Below are 23,459 nucleotides of genomic sequence, written 5' to 3' on the forward strand. Positions count from 1 at the left end.
ATCAGCATACGAAGGAGACCTTGATAACATGATTGAGACTCACCACAGAGGAAAACAGATTGAAGTTTAGGGACACCCATAAAGGTCAAAATCAGAGATGGGTGGACTTTGTGGACTCTAGAAGGCTGGATAAAAGGCATTGAGGTGGTCAGCTATGATGGGCTATATAATTTAATTATGAAATAGCACATTTTGATTAATTGTACCAGGGAGAAATTGAGTCAGCATTTAGTGGATTCCAAGTTGTCCTCTCCCAGATATCTGGGAAGGATAGATGACAAATGAGTCAGAACCAGGGTGTCCAGAAAGACCCATGGCAGAAGTGACCAGAAAAAGAGTGCTCAGACTTCCCAGCAGGGGAAACATGTGAGCAACAACAAGGATAAAAAAGGAGTTCTCAAAAGGCCCCCATGTTCTCCTCCGGAGGGTGGGTCAGAGTCTCTTCCCAGACCAAAGGCAGTGGTCATCAGGGTAAGAACCAGGACCAAGCACAGGCTTTTGGAGTATATCATGACTGTCATCAGGCAGGATATAAGAAATGAGATACAGAAATCTCCAACCCCCTCCAGTGTTGGACAATCCATGGAATTAGCTAGTTTATGAGTGGGGATGGAAGTGTACTCTGAGAGGCCAGAGGTTACACTGAGGCTCCTTTAGTTTCCCTGAGTGGAATGGATATTGAAGCATTGGCTGTCTTACCTCTAGGCATAGAGAAGAATAGTCAAAGGCCAAAGATCAATGAGACTGAAGTAGAGGCACTGTGGGACACAGGTACCAATGTCACTATGATGGCAGCTAGATTGGTTTTCCACAGACCAAATCATATCTGGTGTTAGTCACCAGGTGGCCAATGCTGACAATGAGACTAAGCTCCATTCAATTACCTTGGTAAGTTAGACTTGAGAGGGGTTACTGGCCCAAATAAGGAGTTTGTGTTCCTTGCCATCACAAACGATTGTTTGTTGGGAAATGCCTGCACACAGTTCTGGAGCTAATGTTAAACAATGAAGCATTCATGCACTGTATGCAGAATGGATGATCGGTGTGCATATTTTGTTACATTCAGTATTTTTTGTATTATCTATAGAACACCAAGGTAGAGGTGTCTACTATTTATGTCCTGATGAAGACTCTATTACAAGTTTAAACTTTGGGGTCGAAACATCAACGCACATGTTGCTGACTTAGTTTAATCAATGTCTGCTAAGGAGGCCACCCATACTTTCACTGGGCTCCTCATTTTCCACATGTATGTATTTTAAGTCAACTGTTATTTCTGTGTATTTATCACTGCTCACCTTTGTTCACCATTGTCGAACCATTCACTAACACTATGCCATTTGCAAGGAGCACCTACTGTTATCTAGCAACTGTTTGTCAAAACTACATTATTATATAACTGTAAATGTTTATATCCAAGGTTTGCACAGGCTTGTACATTCAAACATATGGGCGTTAATTAACTAACTGGTCCTTTCTCAATTTGCTCAAGATGGCTATCATTTCTTTAGCATAGGAAGCAAAGGCGTTTAGCTTCCCCTGAGGGAACCATGTTATGTGTTAATACACTACCAGGACTGAGATAGGGATCTAATCGTGTGAATCAAAAGGACCTATTTTGGGGCATTGTGAGAGTATTACATAGTGAGGCCTAGCCAGCATCACTGCATAATACTCCACGTCCCTACAGGTGAATCCTCAAAGTCTCCTAAACTAACCTGATCTCAACCCCCTGACAGCTGTGGCACAAAACACACATGCTTAACTTTTTGCAATGTGTGAAGTAGTTATGCAGTACCAAAACAGTAATAAAGTCAAAATGTAAACCAATAAAAATCCCAAACAGAAGTATAAAATTAAAGTAAAATGTAATAAACAAAATAACATCCAAATAACAAAAATCCAATAGGGAGGACTGGAGATATGAATATTTAAAGTTTGAGTAGAAATAGCACCAAAAAGAACAAAGTGCCAGTGATAGTCAATGTTTGGCGTAGACCTGATCTTAGGTGCCATTTGAGGCTGACTGCAAAGGCACATGAGCCGGATACACCGACTAGGTTTGTCCTGATCAAAGATTTTATCTTCCTATTTAATCTTGTATATCCCAATCCACCACAGGAGTCAACTTTTAAAGTCACCCAGGCCCTTGGGGTGACATTTAGAGACTCAAAGAGTATCAGCAATAAGCCAACAGCAGGGCCCAATCCTGCAGGGCTCAGTCTAGGCCCAGTTGCCATGGATCAATGGGATCTTGCTGGAAATGGCCTCTTGCAGCTTTTTTTCTCCCGGTAGCCATGTGGGAGGTCAGGCAACAGACCTTTGGATCCACTTCTTTGTTCTGAGTACAAAAGGAGCAGTTCCAGATTTTCAAGGCTCCTCTAATGCCACAGATTCCAGTCTACTTCTGCTTTTCCACAGGTCCAGAAAGTGTTCGGAAATGGATGTCTGGAGAGGTCAAAGTTATGACTGGCACAAGCTGGCGGATGAGGGTGACTCCTGTCCCCTCCATAACCAATATGGTAAAAGTTCCTGGGGCCACCCCAACCAACTTTTTCGGTAGTTCCTGTTTGCCTTACCGCAGAAAGGACCCAAATTGCCATGTGTCAGTGCATTTTTAAGATGGCAAACATCTTCAACCACAATTAATTTGGGTTCTAAGTGCTGGGAGTGTGTATGTGTGCTGGGAGTGTGTATTTGTGTGTGGGGAGTGTACTATGGTAATCCTAATGCCCACCCACATCTAACACTAATATCCAGTTTGAGGCAGGCAATGTACCCACCTCAAACCAAGAGGCAGATGTCTGGTAGGAAAAAAGCAAGGTCCTCCAGCAATCAGTCAGTTGACACACAAGAACTCCTGGCATCTTGTTCCCTCCAGTTCAAGTGCACCCTTTGTGTTATATGTAAACCCAGCCGACCGGTCAAGCAGGATTTGACAGTTAAGCAGGATTTCATTTGACAGTGTTGTGTCAAAATGTTCTACACAGCTAGCACCCTGGATATTCTGCGGAGTTCAGAGGAGACATCTCTGCCCACTAAGATCATCCTATGGTTTACTCCTGGGGTGCATTTCACTCTTATTCCCTGGCTCGCAAGAGCCAATTCAAATTAGCTTCCAGGTAAAAATTAGCTTCTAGGGACTTCCAGAAAAAGGCATCTTGCATCCTGTAGCCATGTGAGAGGTTGGTGAACAGGCCTTTGGAATCTACTTGTCCTGGGTTCAATAAGGAGCAGCTTCGATCTTTCAAGGCTCCTCCCATATTACAGACATCTTCTGATTCTGATTCTCCGCATGTCCAGAAAATGTTCGGAAGTGGATGCTTGGAATGTCAAGGAAAATGTACCTGTCTAAAAATTAATTTTCCTTGATGTTTATTAACAAATGGACTTCACTATTGAACTTAACTTATAAGAACTATTAAACATAGCTGTTCAATTATTTTCTATATGGCATCATTCCTAAGAAAGAGTATTAGTATTTAGTATTGCTTTTAAGTGTTTCTCTATGGGCCAGAGAGTTTTTCCTTCCTACAATGAAAATATCTTTTGCACTGCTACTGTAGTAGACGGCACAATATGTGCTGCAATCCACTAGTGCCATTTAACTTCCAGGTCATGGTTACACATTGTGCAATGTACTAGGGACTTAAGGGCAACTTTAGTGTGGGAATTTGGAAAAATGGCATTTAAATCATGTTTAACCCTTTCTCTGTCCTTTCACCCCCTGTGCTAAGCTATTTGGGTTAGTTTCACTTAGGCCTACATAACATTTTGTCCAAATAAGCTATCCATGCCAAATTTGCGTCCTTTTTTTCAACAGCCTGAAGATTTTAAAGGTACCCAGGGATTGTAGATTCTCCTGGAGGGGACTGAGAAAATAGCCAAAATATAGCTATATTTGTGCTTTTTGGGGGGAAATTGGAAAAAAGTGCTCTAGAGAAAAGTGTCTGTATTTTTTTTTTTTAAATAAAAATGGCATAAATGACCAGCTTGATGTACTAAAGTCACCATTTTCCCATCTTTCAGTCAGAGCTGGATCAAAAACCCAATGTTGTACCATAGTTCTAGCATTTTTAAAAAAAGTTGCCAATTTTTCCTATTTTTTGTGCTTTCAACATACTTCCAGTTTGTGGTGTAAACCAGTGTAAATCCCAAGGGTAATCTAGGAAAGCTATATGTTTATAAAATGCAGACAAAATTCCAAGCTAAGCAAGGGGTCATATGTGAATATTCCTCAATGTTTTCCCACAAAAGCCAACTGTTGAAATAAAGAAATATTGAAAACTAGTAGAAAAAAATAGAAATTTGTGACAAAGTTTTGATCTGTAACTTTTTGTCATGAAGGCCAGTTTACAAAAGCAATGTACCTTTTCTTTTACTAGACCCTCTTGGTTTTGGGAATATGTAGGGTTTGTAGGTTCTTCAAAAACCCAAGGTAGCCAGAGCCAAAAACGGAGCTCCACAGTACAATAATTTTTCATTGTGTACTGAGTATAGACCAATTCATATGGTGAAATATGTAGGGTGAAAATTAGGTATCAAGGTAACCTATATATTTCTGAAATAGGCACAAGAAGTGGTGTTTAGGAGCTATGGTAATTTTTACATATCTGAATTTATCGGTTCCCATATCAGCATAAGATTTAGAGGGCATTTTTCAAAATGTCTTCTCACAAACCGGCTTACATTTGAAAGGCACAAATGCAGAGAAATCTGATTTGTAATACTAAATATCCTACTACTCTATGCTCCCACATGTCTTCTGATAAAAATGTTACCTCACTCATGTGGGTAGGCCTAGTGTCTGTGACAGCAAACGGCCTAAAACGCCACATGGATGCATCACATTTTTTCACTCAAAACTGACAGTTGTTTGCAAAGTGGGTAGCTGTGGATTTTGGGCCCTTACTCAGCTGGCACCAAAGCAAACCCAGCAAACCTGTACATTTTTTAAAACAAGCACATAGTGGAATTCAGGCAGGGATGACTTGCATTGCTCTCACCAGGTTGTTTTAGACAGAGTCTCTTGCAAACCTCCCAACTTTGACTAACAAAACACATTTTCCTCCAATTTCTGTGATGGAAAGTTCTGGAATTTGCAGGGGGCCACAAGCTTTCTTCCACCCAGCATCCCTTATGTCTTGTGATACTAATTGCACCTCACTTGTGTGGGTAGGTCTAGTGCCCGTGACAGGAAACAGCCTAACACTCACCACAGAGACATCACATTTTTCCACTCAAAACTGACCTGTTTTTTGCAAACTGGGTGTATGAAGCTGGCCTGGTATATGATGTCCACTAATGTAAGTGGTCACAACCCTTGTGGTGATTTAAGAGGTCTCGGACAACCTTAGAAAGCAGTAGCTGTGGAGAGCAGCCTTCAGGCTTAGTGTTGAAGGAGTGTAAAGCAGCTTGTTTTATCAGAATGCAATTTTGTAGTACGGATTAAATTAAAAAGAACCACACAAAGTATTTATAAAAATATTTATTTATTATATAACTCTATTTAGTACGTTACAGTATCTCCCACACGGAGATCAACACAAAGCACACAATACTTTAGCAGAGAAATCACAGTAAATAGCACTAATACACAGTGGGCCCCAGTGGGGGACCAAGCCATATACTAAGAAAGCAGTATAAGAACCACGACTTGAGTCAGGACAAAGTCGAGAGGACGTAGAATTCTTGGGGACCCACAGAACCACCCAAGGTAAGTAGATAGGGATCCCACGGAGAGCGTGTGCAGTGTGTGAACACAACCGCATACTCCGTACAAGTCTATGTGCAAGTCGCTGTTGGATTTTTTAAAGAATAGTGACCCTTCCCAGTGGTCCCTGAAGTAACCCCGTGGACGACAGAAGGTTTGAGAGCCACTCCACCCGTGGATACTGTGGTACCCAAGTTACCTATCCCAGGAGAGCCGGGTGCATAGGTGTGAACTGGCATCGGAAACCGCCGTCGAACACAATGGAGGACTTCAGGAAAGTGCCGCTGCTGGAACAGGAGAAGGTGTCCGGAGTAATCCAAACATGGATTCTTAAAGAGGAGTACCTGAAAGCAGAGGGGACAGAGTCTATGCCACTCAGGGGTGACCAGGAGACTTGGAAGACAAATGCCCTCTGATGGCAGGTGCTTTAGGGAAGATGTCGATGACTTGACTCTACAGCAGTGAGGACCAGGCGATGCTGAGGAAGACCAGGACCCGGATACGAGCTGTCCCAGGGAGGATGTTGAGTGCTGAGAGGGCGGTGTCTGGTGGAAGCACCAACAAGCCTCGGCCAATGCAACCCACGCAGCAAGTCGAGAAGGCACAAAGTTGAGACCAGCAAGGTCCTGGGGACTCACCTTAAGCAGGGGAGTCAGGGCAGGCCCCGAGCAATCAGAAGAGCCCAAAAGAAACAAGTGTGACCCTCAAGTGGACCCACAGGCCGGAGGCGCTGGAGTCGTGAGAGGACCTCAAGCAGCTCACCAAAAGATGCAGTCCACGATGCACAAGATGCAGTGTGGCCAATGATTCTGTGCACTGGAGGTGTTTCGAGGTTGTGGCTACTTGGAACCCGAAGATCTTTTTGCAAAGACGACACCAAACCTTTGCAACTGTAAAGTCGATGCGGTACTCAGGGGTTCAGTTATTGAAACCCCCACAAGGACTACTGGCCTCAAACTTTGTGAGAGGGTAGAGCAGGCCTCGAGAGCTGTGACAGGATGCCTATTGTTCTACCTTCCCCTGCTCAAGCTTGGCTCAGCAGCAGGTGGTCAGAAATGTGTCTCTGGTCAGCAGCAACCATTTTGTACTGTCCAAGAAAAAAAGACTAGTACCGGGGAACACTGAGAGCCTAACGAGGGCTCTTCCAGTGCTTGGAATCATACCTCACACGGTGTGGGGGTATGATTCGAACATGTTTGATACCAAACATAATAGGATTAATTGCAGACGTTTTTTAGATGGTCATCGTGAGATTACGCGGTGCCCGTCTATATCGTGTATGGTGCTACCCTCTCACTCAGAACCAAGCACTCTGCCTTCAGGATAGTAAAGGCCTGTTATAGGGGTGACTTATAGGTTTTAAGTGCAGTATCCCTTAGATATAGAAAACCTATATCTTTAGCAAGTGGTGCAATGGCAGGCCTGTAGTTCCATTTTGAATGGTCTCTCATGGGTGGCATAATACATACTTCAGCCCATGGTAGACCTCTAGAATTCCTATGCCCTGTGTACATGGGTACAATGTACTAAGGACTTATAAGGGTGCCCCAGTATCCAATCTGGGATGTACTGAAGTACTGAACACAACAATTTAGGGAGAATGCAGATAGACTGGGGTCCTGATTAGCTAGATCCCAGTCAGAATAGTGAAAACAACATCACATCAAGCAAAAAGTGGGAGTAATCATTAGAAGCAGATCCTACTTTCCTACAGTGGGTAGCTGTCAATTTTTGGACCTAGCTCAACTGGTACCTACGGACAACTAGAAAAACCAGTCAAAAAATTCAATACCCTGGGGTATCCAGGATGAGGTGTAGCTCTCACAGGTTGTTTTACCCCAAATCCTTTGCAAACCTCAAAATTTGGCTTAAGAAATGGAGATTTCTCACATTTTTGTGATGGAAAGTTCTGGAATCTGCAGGGACCCACCAACATCCTCCCACCAAGCATTCCCCTAATTCTTCTGATAAAAATGGTGCATATTTGTGTGGGTTGGCCTGGTGCCCGTGTCAGGAAACAGCCCAAATCTCAACATCAATGCTTCACATTTTTCCACTCAAAACTGACTACTTTTTGTAAATTGTACAGAAGTGCTCAGCCGGGACATAGGGAAACATAGCAAACCTGTACATTTTTTTAAACTAGACACCTAGGGGAATCAAAGATGTGGTGACTTGCGCGGCTCTCACTAGGTTGTTTTACTCAGAATCCCTTGCAAACCTCAAACTTTGACTAAAAAAACTAATTTCCCTAACAATTCTGTAATGGAAAGATGTGGAATATGTGGGAAGCCACAAACGTCCTTGCACCCAGATTTCCCTTAAGTCTTCTGATAAAAATGATACCTCATTTGTGCAGTGCCCTCAACAGGAAAGGTCCAAAAATACAATGTGGAGACATTTCCTGTCAAAAACATGGTCTGAATTGGCAAAGGGGGGAGCAGGTTTTGCCTGAAATCGACAACCACCCAGAAAACCTACCAAACCCAGACATTTCTAAAAGCTAGACACCCAGGGGAGTCCATAGTGGTATGCCTGGATTTCACAATGTTGTCTTACCCTAATGCCATGCAAACCTCAAGCTTTTCCTAAAATTGCACATTTTCCTTTCTGTGACATAAAGTTCCGGAATTAGCAAGTATCCGCAACATTTTTATTGTCGAACCTTCTCCCATTAGTCTCGATAAAAATGCTACCTCACTTGTGTGACTGGGCATAATGTATGTGACAGGCAAGCATCAAACCAGGATAAATGTGAGCCTCAATGAGGGACTCTTATTGACCCTGTTTTGATTTGTGCTTGTCCGGTCAGTTTCAGTTTCAATGTAAAGATGTCAGCACGCCATGCTTAAAAGAAAATGCCTGTTGCTGCTGGGGAAGCTCGTCATCAGCTCCTGAGGCTAAAATAAATAGAAGAAAATCGCTCTGGTGCTCGCACCAGAGGTATTTCCTGCCTTGGGCGTGTAGACTGCACAGAGTTGTCCTTAGCACACAGAGACTTGTGCGGAGGGTGGCACTGAGCCGTTTTCCATACATAAGTATTTAAAGTGGGAGCATGGGCACTATACTACAGATTAACACATATTTCTAAATACAGCACCAAAAAAAGGCTTAAAATTCCAGGACACCATGTATAAAAGGCATATTTGGGGCTGACAAGTAGTTGCCGACCTGCTTCTGAGGTCCCTTTGGCCTTCTAGGTTTCTCTGAGTGGTGAGCTGCACCCTCAGCTAATAGACACCTTCCTTCTTTGTTTTTTTCCACAATCTCGGGGGAGGGACCCTAAGGGTGCATTTCAGTTCAGTTTCTGTCAACTGATACTGAAGAGGTAAATGGTAGTCCAAGGATTCCTGGGAGAACACATAGTCCCCCAAAAGGTTGACACACTTCCTGTGTGACAACGCAGACAGCACGTCCAGATCATAGTGGCCTCACCAGGGCCAGTCTTGGAGTGCTCTACTCTTATAGCAGACCATATGTGGCCCATTAGTCCTCCCGCTGTGGATGGCATCTATCTACTGTCCCTTACTCTTCAACTTGACTCTTAACCCTTCTTTTAGGGATCACAACCCAGAAATTTGTGTTTTTGGGGCACCCGGGCTACCGCAGATTCACGTTCTTTTCTCGCCGGTGGGAGATCCTTGTCAAGGACAAATGGTGCAAGTCAGTCCATGGAGAGGGTAGAAATGATCCATAGCTTTGTAAATATTGAGCATTTGTGCACTTTCCCTGTCACGGAATGCTGTTCCTCATTGCATTAAATATTAGTAAATGTCCCCCATAGTCTTCAATTATTGTTCTTCTTGGAGTTGTGGAACTTGTGCAGGGCTGTTTTATATCCTGAATTATGTCGCAGCCCTCAACGTCTGCCATGTTTAGTGGGTGTTTCAACTCGGGTGTATTTTCCACTTGTTCTTTTGTACTGTAAATGCAACTAGAATAATATTTAGAATATTTCCAGAGGTTATGTTCTTTAGTGTAATCTTTAATGATTTGGGTGTAGTCTAGATATCTGAGCAGGGGTTTCCCTTTCTGTGAAAGTTGCTTGATTGGATATGCATTTTATTTCAAATATAAAATAAACATTTAATATGTTTTTTTATGTGTTAATTAAATCAATGAGCCTTATATATTGTCTGTACTATTTTCCGGTTACCTACTTTTTAAGTTGTTTCTTTTTTGTGTTGGTTGCTATATAGTATGTTTCTTCATTTTTGTATTTTTAGATATTAGTTTGACTGTTGTAGTAGCCTTTCAGGAATGAGCAAAATATAGAAATACATTGAGTTTTATTTCGTTATAATTTTTTTAGTAGTTGCTGTACATAGAGCTAGAGACTTGTTCAGAATAATTTTACTTCTTGGAGGTCTCTGGATTTTTTGGGCATCCTAGCAGGCTTCTATGTTCTTTGTAGGGTGCAGGAATAAAAGTGATGGTGTTGTCATTTGTTTGATAGTGTATTGCTAATTAATGCTTTTTCTTGATTTGCTATCAGTTATCAGCTTTTCTTTTGACTCTGATTGGTCATTTTAATTATTATGCCATTTTCCTTCAATGGAAAATGCTTATTAATGTGTATGCAATTCGTTTAGGTAGCATAATTTAATTTATGGTGACTAGTATAGTTATCTGTGTATTTATTTAATATGTTATTTGATATTATACTGATCAGTATCTTATTCTTTAACATTTGGTATGTGTTCCTTCATTGAGGTTGATGTTTCAATATGATGTGCTTCTTCATTTTGTTCATCAACATTTTGTCAATGTCGAAATCTAAATAACTGATTTAATTGTGCTCGATATTTTGTTATTTCCATACACTCAATTCAAAGTCGATATTGTGGTTGCTGATATTTTTGATTCAATATTTTTACCATGATATTTTTGGGGTGAATATTCAGTAAATGTCAGCTAGCATCTATGTGCTGGAGTCTTGAATGGATTGTTTCACACCTGACTCTTGTCTGCACTTATAGTCTGCTTAGATGATAGGTTAATTTCGGTAATACCTGCTTCATTGACTATACAAGTTTTGAATTGGTGTTTAGAAAGGATGGTGGCATAACTGAGTCTTGTCCATATCTGGACAGATAGTTTGCTAGCAGGCAATTTTAATGGAGGGATATACTTGATTTGATAGCTATCCTTTTGCTTTGTGTGGTTGGCAAGTGTGCTGGGATGCCTGTGTTTGTATTTTCCATGAATGGGCCATGGGGAGGTGGAGCAAAAGCTCAGGAACATTTGTATTTAGGAGCAACTTAGTGGAGGTAGTTGGCAGCTTAACATGTTTCATTCAGATTGGTAGAGTGTAACTAATGGGGAGGTCTGGTGGTTGGAATGTGGGGTAAACTTGCAGCAGCTCTGCTGACCTTTTTTAGAGATATAAGTGAAAATTAAGGGTGGTCAGGGTATTGTTGTGTATCATTTCAGTTTACCCAGAGAATCCAATCTTCGGGGATCTGCAAACTCAAAATCTAATACTTTCCATTGAGTTGTAAGGAAAAAGACCACAATTTAAATGATGTCTCCTTCTTATCTCTTAGGGCCAAATTTATAAAAGGTTTTGCATCGCCCTATGCCACATAAGGGGACACAGGGCAATGCAAAACCTAAAATTAGATTTAGCAAGCCATACAAGGCCTACTTGAATGGGTGGCATGGCTTGATAAATCGAGAGGAACGCAAGGCTGCGCAAATCACTGTCTTGCATTTCTATGCAGCAGGGAGGCATGCCATGAGTGGAGCGTGGGTGTTCCGATGCATCCACCCATTCATACAGACACATTCCCAGATTTACTAATACAGGTAGACTTGGCAATTCTGCAGCACACTTAGAACAAGGAAAATGCCTCTGAGGATTGTTTGTGTGTAGGAAGGTGCTACTTCCTGCACAAAAACATCCTGCCTACAACGCAGGCTTGGTGCAAGGATGTATGCGTTGGTGCTAGGCAACAGTTTACATGCAAGCGCAGGCAGAGCGCAGGAATGTGCCATTTAATGTTAAATATGGTGCATTCCTGCCCTCTCACTTTCACACACCACAGCAAGGTGACTTGCTGCATTGGGTGGTTATATATTAACCCCTTCCCCACTCATGACGGAACCACTCCGTCATGAGCCACGGTCGCCGTGTGCTCATGACGGAGTGGTTCCGTCATGCTGCGGCCGTTGGCGGCCGCGCCGCCCACGCGGCGCTAATTCTCCGCCTGTGCGGGCGATTAGCGCAGTGGGCGGAGTCATGACGGAACCACTCCGTCATGAGCACAGCTCAACCGCGGCTCATGACGGAGTGGTTCCGTCATGAGCACCGCGCCACCGCGCTGCCCCCAAACCCCCCCAGTGCTGCGGCGGAATTCCCGCCGCAGCGAAAGGGTTAAATATGCCCCTAAATCTTTCATAGTCGTTATGCCATTGATAAACGTTATTTTCATATTTATAGTACCAATCCTTGGATGCTTTGTACATATGACCCCAGTGGGGGACCAAACTGCAGCTATAGATAGTACATTGCCTATATTTACCACATATATTTACATTGTGGTACTAGCAGTAGCGAGTTTTGGAGTACAGAGTTTGCCTGAAGTCTGGATATGGAACATGTTCGTTTGTTGGTGTTCCAATGAATGCGATTTCTGATGGCTCTGTGCACAGAAAACTTTAAAGGTTGTTTTTAACTGAAGTTAAGAAGGGAGCATTATTATGACCCATTGCCCTTGGCGGTAATTATTACTACAAGGCTCCTCTGATGCAACAGAATTATTCATCAAATATACAAACAACATCTGCTGAGAATGGGACAATAAACCGAATGCAAGCATTGAGCTGTTCACTATTGCGCCCCAGATCAAATATTATAATAATTGTACTGAAATCAAAAAAAGCTAGAGCAACTTAACCGCAGCTTTATTTTTAACCCACCGAATAATGTCTCACGTGAAAAAATAAATCGAAATGCGCCTCTCAAAACAGAGCAGAACAAACAGCAGCGTCTCGGCACAGGTGATGCCCGATGAATCACTTGGTTATTTTTGCACAGCAGGGAAGCATTCGAGGCTGGCATTGTGTCGTCGTGCACTCCCCCTCTCGCTGTTATTTAATATGTGCATTTAAAGTCAGGCTACAGCTATAATTACTCTCAGCAAGAAAACGAGCAGCTGCCTCATTGGTCATACGTCTTGGAGGGCCCAGGCATTCGTGACAGCTAAAGCGTAACTGCGTGTACTGCGCTCCATTAGATTAAGATTTTTTTGTGTCATTGAGAGCGGATTGATTGCTTTGCTAATTACACCGCTATCACCAGGGCGCAAGATTAGTACTGAGGCCATCACTCAAATGTTCGCCTGCTGCGAACTGAAGCAATGCACACGCGATGTGAGGACATTTTCAAATGTTTGAATGTATTTAGATACAACGGGGCTTATTTACAAGCCCCTTGCGCCACTTTTGCGTCACTTTTAACATGGGAAAAGTGACGCATAAGTGGCGCAAGTAGCTTTCCCCAACGTATTTATCAACGTACAACAAAGACAGCTAACCACTGAGCCGCTGTGCTCGTTAGCTTCGAGGCCACATCAAAACTTAAGCAGGATCTAGTCACGAATCTTTGACATCTCAGTGTTGAACATTGTCTTTCCGTCAGTGAATGATTATTGACTGATTTTCATATTAAGATACATTTTCAAAGCCAACTTTTTACAAATCTCATGCTTACATATTTTCTGAATGTTTTTGATTCTTTCGCAGATATTTCTACGTAACGACCTGCATGACTTTAATTTTTATTTACTAGACCAATAAGAGAGCACCTTTGACCTACGTCGACGTTGACTGGACCAGCAAGAGATTAAGCTTCTGGCACCTCTGCCTGGCCTGCTTCTTGTAATCAGTCGGCTGCGCTCTCACGGATTTACAAGCATGGCTCTGCTTGTGAAATATTTATGTGACTTTGCTGCCTATTTTGCTTGAAGCAAATCCTGTCTCATGTGTTTTTTCAAGTTCTTCAAGTTCTAAATTTGATTTACAAGGATGCAACAATTCCTACAGCAGTTCCTAAGCAATAATGGAAGTCGATGAGAGAGGTATTGTCAAGGTTCAAACCATTGTTTTATTTTTTAATGTAAATTTTGCATTCTAAAGTCCCTTCTGTCATGAATTTTTAGAACATATAATAAGCCTTACAGGCTGGCATATATTGCCACCGTGCTAGCAAGCTCCCTTGCCTTCATGATCTCTGTGCCTCATCACAGGCAGGCTCAATAGTGTGCAGTGTTGTGCACCATGATACTCTTATACAAGGTGTTGCTTTAGGGCACCTTCCTGCACATAAACAATCATTGGCGTTTAGCTGTTTCCATACGTGCTTCCCAAGGCAGCCCCCATAGAAACAGAAAAAACGAGGAGGAACAAATAATTTCTCCTTGGTCTTAATTTTGGTGCTGCGTCCTATTTACGCTGCTCTTGTAAATAGGTGACAACATCAAAATCAATGGGTTTTGCGGTGGAACGCCCACCACAAGACACATTGCCCGCTCCTCTCATTCTAAGAGGTCGATTAAGATGCCGTTCGGAAGAGCTCCGAATCGAATTCGGGTTTGCCGAATCCAATTCAGAACCCTTGTTTCCGATCAAATCATACACGGTTCCTAACGACCAATTATGATTCCCGTAAACCACTAGGGCTGTCCAAATTGGTTCTGAAAGACATTCGGACAGGTTGCATCCTTCAGAGTAGAATCGTACAGCTCTATGGACTCAGTTTCCGAGTGAATGATTACGATGACCGATTCGGACAGCCGTTCCAAATCGGCTCCCCCGGAACTAATCGGCTGCCGGAATCTGTCTTTGGGGGCCCATTGCAGGCCCGCCTTCACCCGGGGCCTTCCGAATCAGGAGCGTGGGGGTACCCAAGGGACCCCCTTTTCCAACCATTGACAATGTGGCAGGCACCAAGGGGTACCCACCACAGGGTGCACGATTTTCCCTAACCATCCTTTTTTTCCAATAAAGAGCCTGTGTATTAATTCGGAACACAGGCTCCAATTGAAGTCAATTGGAGTCCAACTGAATCATATCCGGAAGCATCCGGATGCATCAAAATCGTTCGGTCTGACTCCCCCGATTTAAGTCATTCGGAAAGTATTCCGCTACAGATTTGATAGGAATGCTTTCCAGACGAGTTTGTAATCTGCACCTAAGTGTGGCATGAAAGGGGGCTTTATTTACAAGGCAGCGTTAAGCCACGTTAAGTGGCTTAACGTTGCCTTGTAAATAAGGCGAAGCTCCTATCGTCATCACAACGTCACTAAAAGTGATTTTGTGGTGGCGATAGGGGCTTGTAAATATGGCCCTAAATGCACTGCCCAGGGTATGGAATTTGGAAGTTCTTTGAAGTTCCTTACTATTTCTAAAACGTCTAGGAGCCTGCTAGGCATTTCTTAGCTTGGCATTAAAAGACCCTTAGATTAAGATAGGAGAATTGTTTCAAAATAAATGATTTGAGAAATAGAGGCATTACAATCTATTCTTTAACTATACTAATATTATGAGAGTGATTAAAGCTGCCAAAGAATACAAAACATGTTTTGCTATGGTTAAATAGTATTTGTTACAGAGGATGTACTTAAAGAAGAAAAATATTTATTTTTCTGAAATCCTCTCTTAAACTATAGAATACCTGATATGGTCTTTTTCATGCTTGTTTAGTTAAAGTGACTTGAAATGAAAAAAAGTGATTTCTTTTTACAGCATTGATACATTGTCACAATACATTAGCCATTATAGAGAGAAGGAGAATTATATTTTATAGTGTGGTCCTCGTGTAGGTGATTGTAGTATCCCCAAATTAATTCATGCAGATGACACTGTCCTAATTCCAGGACTGCAAAGGGTTTGCAACTCTTGCTGGGCTGTTTCTGGGAGTTTATGGCCAGTCTAGAACTTATGGTCAACCAAAATTAGACTCACATAATGATTTTTGGGGGGAAGGAAGAAGGAAAATGTATCTTTTGTAGTGAGCAGCAGGAAAGTTGACTCAATTCCTACTTTCTCCTACCTAGGCATTCCAATTGATACACGTCTCTCTTAGGGACCCTTGAAGACCAGCAGAGATGTTTCCTTCTCCAAATCAGTGGAGGCCGTTCTCAATTTTGCCTGTAAACTTGGTCAGAAGCCCATTAAGGAGCTCTCAATCAATCAATCAGTCAATCAAAGCATTTGTAGAGCGCACTACATACCCGTGACAAGGCGCTGGGGGGGGGCTGCTACTGTTCGAAGAGCCAGGTCTTGAGAAGTCTTCTGAAGGTCAAAAGGTCTTCGGTCTGCCGTAGGCGGATGGGGAGGATGTTCCATGTCTTGGCGGCGGGGTGGGAGAATGATATGCCGCCGGCGGTCACTCTTCGGATGCGGGGAACGGTGGCGAGGGCGCGGTCTGTGGAGCGGAGCTGGCGGGTGGGGGTGTAGAGGCTGAGTCAGCTGTTGAGGTATGCTGGTCTGGTGTTGTGGAGTGCCTTGTGTGCGTGGGTGAGGAGTTTGAAGGTTATCCTCTTATTGACTGGGAGCCAGTGCAGGTCCCTCAGGTGGAGTGAGATGTGGCTGCAGCGAGGGATGTTGAGGATCAGGCATGCCGAGGCGTTCTGGATGCGTTGGAGCCGTCTCAGGAGTTTGGCCGAGGCTCTTGCGTAGAGGGCGTTCCCGTAGTCCAGTCTACTGCTGACGAGGGTCTCGGTGACCGTCCTTCTCGTTTCAGTGGGGATCCACTTGAAGATCCTGCAGAGCATGCGGAGGGTGTTGAAGCAGGAGGAGGAGACGGCGTTGACCTGCTTCGTCATGGAGAGGGTGGAGTCGAGGATGACCCCTAGGTTGCTTGCGTGGTCGGTGGGTCTAGGGGGTGTTCCTAATGCAGTTGGCTGCCAGGAGTCATCCCAGGCCGAGGGGGTGGATCTGAGGATGAGGACTTCCATCTTGTCCGAGTTCAGCTTCAGTCGGCTTTTCCTCATCCAGTCGGCTACGGCCTTCATTCCTTCGTGGAGGTTGGTTTTGGCGGTGTGCGGGTCCTTGGTGAGGGAGAGGTTCAGCTGGGTGTCGTCGGCGTAGGAGGTGAGCTCTCAACTGTCTATAAAGCCAAATGCTGTGCTATTGCCTTTTATGGGGTATGGGTGTGGGGCATTGAAGATAAGGGGAGGCCTCAAAAAAATTGAGAATGGCTTCATCAAGAGATTGTCAGCTGTCTCTCCAAGCACTGGCTCCTTCATCTGCCACACTGAGGCAGGGATTGGCTACGTAAGCAATCTCATCAAAATTCAACCCCTCCTTCTTTGGCTCAGAATTTGGCCTAAAAGCAAGACTTCCTTTAAAGGGGCTGTGCTTGCAGTCCACTTGAATCTCGACCACTATCTGAGTGTTCCTTGGATGAAGTATATTCAGAATAGTTGTCGCAGTATGGGACGGGAGGATTTGTTTACCTCTCCCAGCAATACATTAGCCAGCTATATTAGGGCTCTGAAGAATGCATTTTTAGAGGGATGCTTGGAGGATAGAATGCAGAGTGCTGTAGATAAACCAATGGTCCAGCCCTATATGGGGGTTTGTCCGACAGTTAGTACTGCACTATACCTAGTATGGAAGAGAAATATGCATCACAAATTCTGACTGATTTGACTTAGGTTATGCACGGTGCACACTTTCTTGCGGTCTTTCCATCACAAGGCATGCATTATTTTCAGAACTTCCCTGATGTCCTTGTGATGATCAATCACCCTAAACTACCCTACATTTTATGCTATTCTGTAAATTTTACTTGTTGTTGAGGAAACGCTACTTGCTTCCCATCCCCAGGATGGCAAATATTTGCTACTGCAGAGATGCTTACATGTACCTGCTAACTTTGCCCACTATTAAGATCTGCTTTTCTGCTGTAATACGTATTGAACGTGCCGTTAAGCAGAAGGCCTCTGTTTTTATGAATTTTTGTGAATTTTTTATAGATATTCAATGGAGTTTTGTATATTGATTGTTGTGCCTTTTATCTATGTATTGATTGATTTTTGTGTGTTTGATATTTAACTCAGATAATCCTGGTGACATAGCGGACCCCTAATGAGTCCACTCCTAAGGTCGTTTTTCAAGGTTTTTGTTCCTTTGGCTTTTGTCTGAGCATTGTGGTAGCTTTTTGATAACTGATATAGTATGATTCTTTTCCATATTTATGTTGTCATGAGCAGAGATTTGTATTTATAATGTTTTTAAGTATATATATTGTCGTGCACTGTGTACTTTTATGGTTCATTGAACCAAAATAAAGTTGATTGAGATGAGATAGTGTGGTCTAGGCTCACACTCTCTATATTCTGACAGCTTACAGTGTGCCTTCCCCATATTTGCTTTTTTTCACCATATTCTTGTAGATTTGTATATAATTTGTCTTGTTGATGTGAGAGGAAATTTCATAGTCTTGACTTAATGATGTTTCGAACCTATATTAAAGATTTTGCTTTTGTCTTTTTCATTTCAGGTACTTTGTTAGTTGGCTATTATTTAAAGGAATGGTGATTGATGATGTTTGTGGTTTTCTTGTGTTAATGTTGTTGTGCTGAGTCCTACTTTTAGGTTTACCTCCTTTTAAGTAAATCATTTAGTAGATGCAATTTACTGTCAACTATATTTCTTCTTTGTGTGGTCCTTTTTGAAGATTTTTCCCCTGCTGAGATTCTCAGTGGTGCCAAAATTGTTTTTATTGTGCATTTTGTGAGAATCTTTATTTATCATTACCATGCTAGCTTTGTGTTTGGTTACCAATATAGTTTGATTCTTAGCAGTGTCAAGAAATTGTAATACTAAAGTTATTCATCATCCTTCTGAAAATGCATTCATTATATCTAACTTGTTTAAACTCAATACACCGATAGGTTGTCGCAGAAAACCCCACTGTTAGTTGATCATACACACTTTAAACACAAAATTATGATTAAATAAGAAGTAAAATGTTTACCACAAATTTAAATTACTTAAAAAAAATCCGACTAACTCTAATTAGGAGCCTATGTATTTGAAGAATGAATGTCAGGTTAAATGAAGTTGTCAAACACACTTTAATCTTTTTCAGCATTGCACAGATTCATTTCGACTAGCCACAATAAATAGTCCAATATAAAAAATAACCATGTATTTCCAGAAAATTCCTCTTTTTGCATGATCAACCCTATTTTTTGTCTAATGCTGCTAGTATTTGCGTTGTGAATCTGCTAACCAGGTACCAGTGCATGTGCTCTGACCTCAAAAAGATTCCAAAATTGGCTACAATCCTATTTGGCATCTTTAACTTACCTAAAAGTCCCAAGTATATGGTACAAAGTATTCCCAGGGCCTGTAAACTAAATGCCACTAATGGACTGCAGCACCCATTGTGCCACCCCCTACAGTGACAGTGCAAACATGACTGCAGGCCAATCATTGTAGCCTAGCTGTGCAGTTTTAAAACTGAAAAATCTACCTGTCAAAGCAGCTCCCTTTGACAGGCCTAAATATTTATTTTAAACATTATTAAGTCACCCCTAAGTAGGCTTTACTGTTCATTAGGCAGGGTGCATCTCATTTGAAAGTAAGATATCTAAATTTTAATGTCAAACATGTCCTTACCTTGAAAAGGCCTCAATAGTTTTTTTCACAGTAACTGCTTTTAGCTGTTCTATAGAAAAGCTTTGGAATACAATGTTAAATTTAATAATATAATCTCCGTCTGGAATTAGCTACAAAGTTCATTGTTACACTATACAGAATATATGTAAAGCATTTATTTAAAGCTCAATATACTGGTAAATCCAAATTTGTAATATATATTTTGGAAAATATACTTTTAGAAAGTTATCTTTTCCGTGTCTAAACCCTCTGGCTTCTCATTTACATGAGCTCCAACTGTCACCCAGAAGTTAAATAGCCCCCTTGATGAGATGTGAACTTGCTCCCTGAGTGGAAATTTTATTACTATTTGCAAAACGTTGGCATGACTCTTTTTGTAAGTTTTCTATTTGGCTTTCTCATTAAATCTTGGCTCCAGATTGAAACAAATATTAGTTACAATGAGGTAAAACTATTCTTCACCCAACAAGCAAGTTTGTACCATTTTGAGTACCCTTTCATTAAGAGAGATCAATACCATGACCAACCCAAAGAAGATGCTAATTGATAAGAAATGCTCTCTACGTGAAATAAGTCAATGTTATAATCCTTCAAAAAATTAATATCTAGTAGATGATTGTAGGTAATTGGGTTATTGGTTGAGAGGGGAGAGGGGAGAAGCCCCACTCAGGCAACAACCACAATCCTTGTCAGGATGAACAACAAAAGTCACTATCTAAACATGTGCTTAACTCTCTGGTAACTTGGCACAAAAGCAGTCAGGCTTAACTTAGAGGCAATTTGTAAGGTATTTCTGCAGCACACAAACAGTAATAAAGTGAAAACACAACACAAGAAAAATCCCAAGCCAATTTAGAAAAATAGAGAACATAACAAAAAATGATACCAGCATGACAAATATCCAATCAGTAGAACCAAACATATTCAAAATAAATTGTTTTAGTGAAAATAGTGCCTAAAAGCACAAAGTGTCAGATGGGGAGCGATTCTGTTACCTGCAGTTGAGGCACGCCCTCTGATGCCATATGTTGAAGGGACAACAAATATCTGAATATTTCCCGCTAGAGGACCAAATCCTACTCGACCCAGTGATTGACAAACCTGTCTCCTTCAGGTATCGAAAGATTATGAATAGGTCCCCAAATCCCATGGGGCCCCTGAGGCTAGCATTGGAAACAGACGTGGGGTTTCCAGGAGGAAGATGATTGAGTGAAAGCCATACAGAGCCCCAGAGAGATTGCCATACGGGCAAGGTTCAGATTGGTTCAACTCCAAGTTCTACATAGATCATATGTCCCTAGGACACTTCAGCACCATTTGGGTCATTGCGACTTGGACCAGTGCACTAGGGGATACGGGGGTGGGTACCTTCTTTCATATCCTTTGTGTCAGGATCTAGGCCCCATGCGCCTACAAGAACTGCAAATCCCAGAAACCCCTACGCATGAGGGGGAGGAGCCAAAGGGCATAAAACGCCCAGGACACACGCACTACGTTGTGTGTAATTGACGAACTTTTGACTACGACGAGCGGCTGCTCGTACGAGTGTTTTCCCGCGTTTGGAGAGCAAACCGCGGGGATTGCAGTTGCTTCGGCTGAGGATTTCGGCATCAGAGTCGGGTATTAAGGAGGAGAATCGGAGTTTGCTTTGGCGACGGTACGTGGTTAGGAAACACCACAAATCTGGACCCGAGGCATTTCCGCCTCATTACGACACTCACAGGATTCAACTGACGGAGGTCTGGGAGACACGCGACAGCAGCGTGAAAGTCTCCGAGCGGTATCCGGTAAACTTACAAAACGCAAGTATCAAGGGGGTGCGCGCACAGATCCAGAGACAGGCTATTGCTAGCACGACTATAAAGGCTCTAACTTTGAGGGGCCCAAAGACCTATGACACGGCCTAGAGACAGAGCCCCTACAACCCCTGAAAGGAAGGGAGTACTTTACCAATGGTGGTATCATAATACCCAAATGTTATAATTCTTTTTTGACCGCGCACATGTATAGGACAAGTAGGTCAATCAGGCTGGGTGGCATTTAGTACTATCAAACGTTTCTAGCGCTGAGATAAAGGTCAATCAGGCTGGGTGGCATTTAGTACTATCAAAAGTTCTAGCGCTGAGATAAAAGTCAGTCAGGCAATTGAAGAGTCACAAAGACCTACCAGTATTGTTTTCTGAGAGTGTGTATCCACCAGAAGAGTATCATTTACATCGTGCTGATAAACATAAGCAAATATCATAGCCTCTTACGAAAACCTATGGTTACTATACACAACAACCCCCGAATTATGGGGATAGATGGAGATTGGTCATGTGGTGTATGGTTATGCTAACGAGTTGTGGTGTGCGTGTTTACGAGGAACTAAAGAAGATCCTTTAAGAGTAATGGTAACTGGTTAGTGAGAATTTACTGAGAGTAGCTAAGTGTTAATGCATTGTATTTTTATTATTGTTTGTACCTTAACTTTCTTTACAGGTTCTACTCCCCGCTGTTCCCATCCTTCCCTTCCCTCGCTTGATTGCTCCAGTCTTCCGTGCCTTTAGTGCAGGAAGTTGGTGACATCGAGAGGTGGACCCCATATAGCGTCGCCCGAATCCTGAGGAGTATCGGACCTGGAACTGATTCACAACACTTTGGACCTATCCCAAAATTCAGTCATCTTAGACAGGAGTTGCCTGAATGATGACAGCAGTAGTGGGTCTCCAGGTTCCGGTTGAGGCATGGTAGAACATATTGGGAGGGACAGGGGAGACAGATTGCCCAAAATATACTAAAATATGGCTTAGGCTTGCAGACAGGGTGGCGATGAGGAACATTGCACGGGCATGGCGAGCTACCCGTGCTTCAAGAATCGGAGATTGGAAATGTGATGTAAATTGGTGCCAGCAAGCGGAAAAATGTATTCATAAAAGCAGAGGCTGCCTCCAAAAATGGGAAAACATCTGGGCCTCATGGGTACAGTACAGAACTCAACCATGAAGGTTTGAAATAATTGGAATTAGGAGTGGGATGTAATCAAGTGGTATAGAGCTCAGGATTGGCTAGTCTCCTCTGCTTACTTTATACTTTCTTGTATATGGACTATATGGCTCGCTCAAATTACTGCATGCCATATTTCACCCTTTCTCTGTATTATACTGAAAGGTGTACGAAGCAACTGTTCTATAAAAAGAATGTTTTAAAAGGCACAAAGCGTCACTCAAGGTTATCTGGTCGCACTAGACTGGGGGAAAGTGATATAGCGTGGGTCAGATATAGCACAAGCAAGAAAATACTTCCGCTTTTGCAGTGGATCGCGGACGTTTCGACATCTCCGCGTTCTCCGTGGAACGCAAAAATGACAAAACTTCGCAACTTCCACGAGCGGAACGGAAACTTTCGCCCAGGCCTACCTTACAGAGAATTTGGATATCATGGAAGCAGGCTAGTCTTCCTTCTTCAGACAGCAAGGAAGTCTTTCAAACAGCAGGGCAGTCTTCTGAAAGCAGGGTAGTCCTTCTTCTGAACCTTCCACACCTGAAGGAGTGTTCTGATGAGTGGCTCTAGAGCCCCAGTATTTATACCCGGTGCCAGCCTTTGTGCGATGAGTCTCCTTGTCCTACTCCTACAACTGGGTCTGGAAGGTTCCTCCCCTTGCCCTGGTCAAGGATCCAAACTGTCTGGAGTGAAAAAAGGCAGGGCAGGCCTAGTGACAGGTTTCTTTGTGTGTACGGTAGGCAAAGCCCTTTGAGGTTTGGTCGGGTACAGCTCCTCCCCGGCATCCTGTCAGGATGGCCCATCTTTTCCATACCTAAGCCCCCATTTGTTTAAATCTGTTTATTAACAATATGCATATATCCATGTCAGCAATAGTATATCCCACGAATAAACTGTAATGGGGCAAATACACATGCTCACATTTCGGATAAATAAAGCAAGAAAAACAAGGAAAAGTGATAATATTTGTTACACAGAAAGTAAGTGACCAAAGTAAAAAAAATGTGTGACAATGATCTGACAGATAATCTGAATCAGGCATCATCCACCCATATTTTAAGTAATACAATCAATCTTATTAGATATATAATTTTTCAATCAAAATAAACCTTAAACTGATCCGCACACA

This window comes from Triturus cristatus, chromosome 11, assembly GCF_964204655.1.
Source record: "Triturus cristatus chromosome 11, aTriCri1.1, whole genome shotgun sequence".
NCBI lineage: Eukaryota > Metazoa > Chordata > Amphibia > Caudata > Salamandridae > Triturus > Triturus cristatus.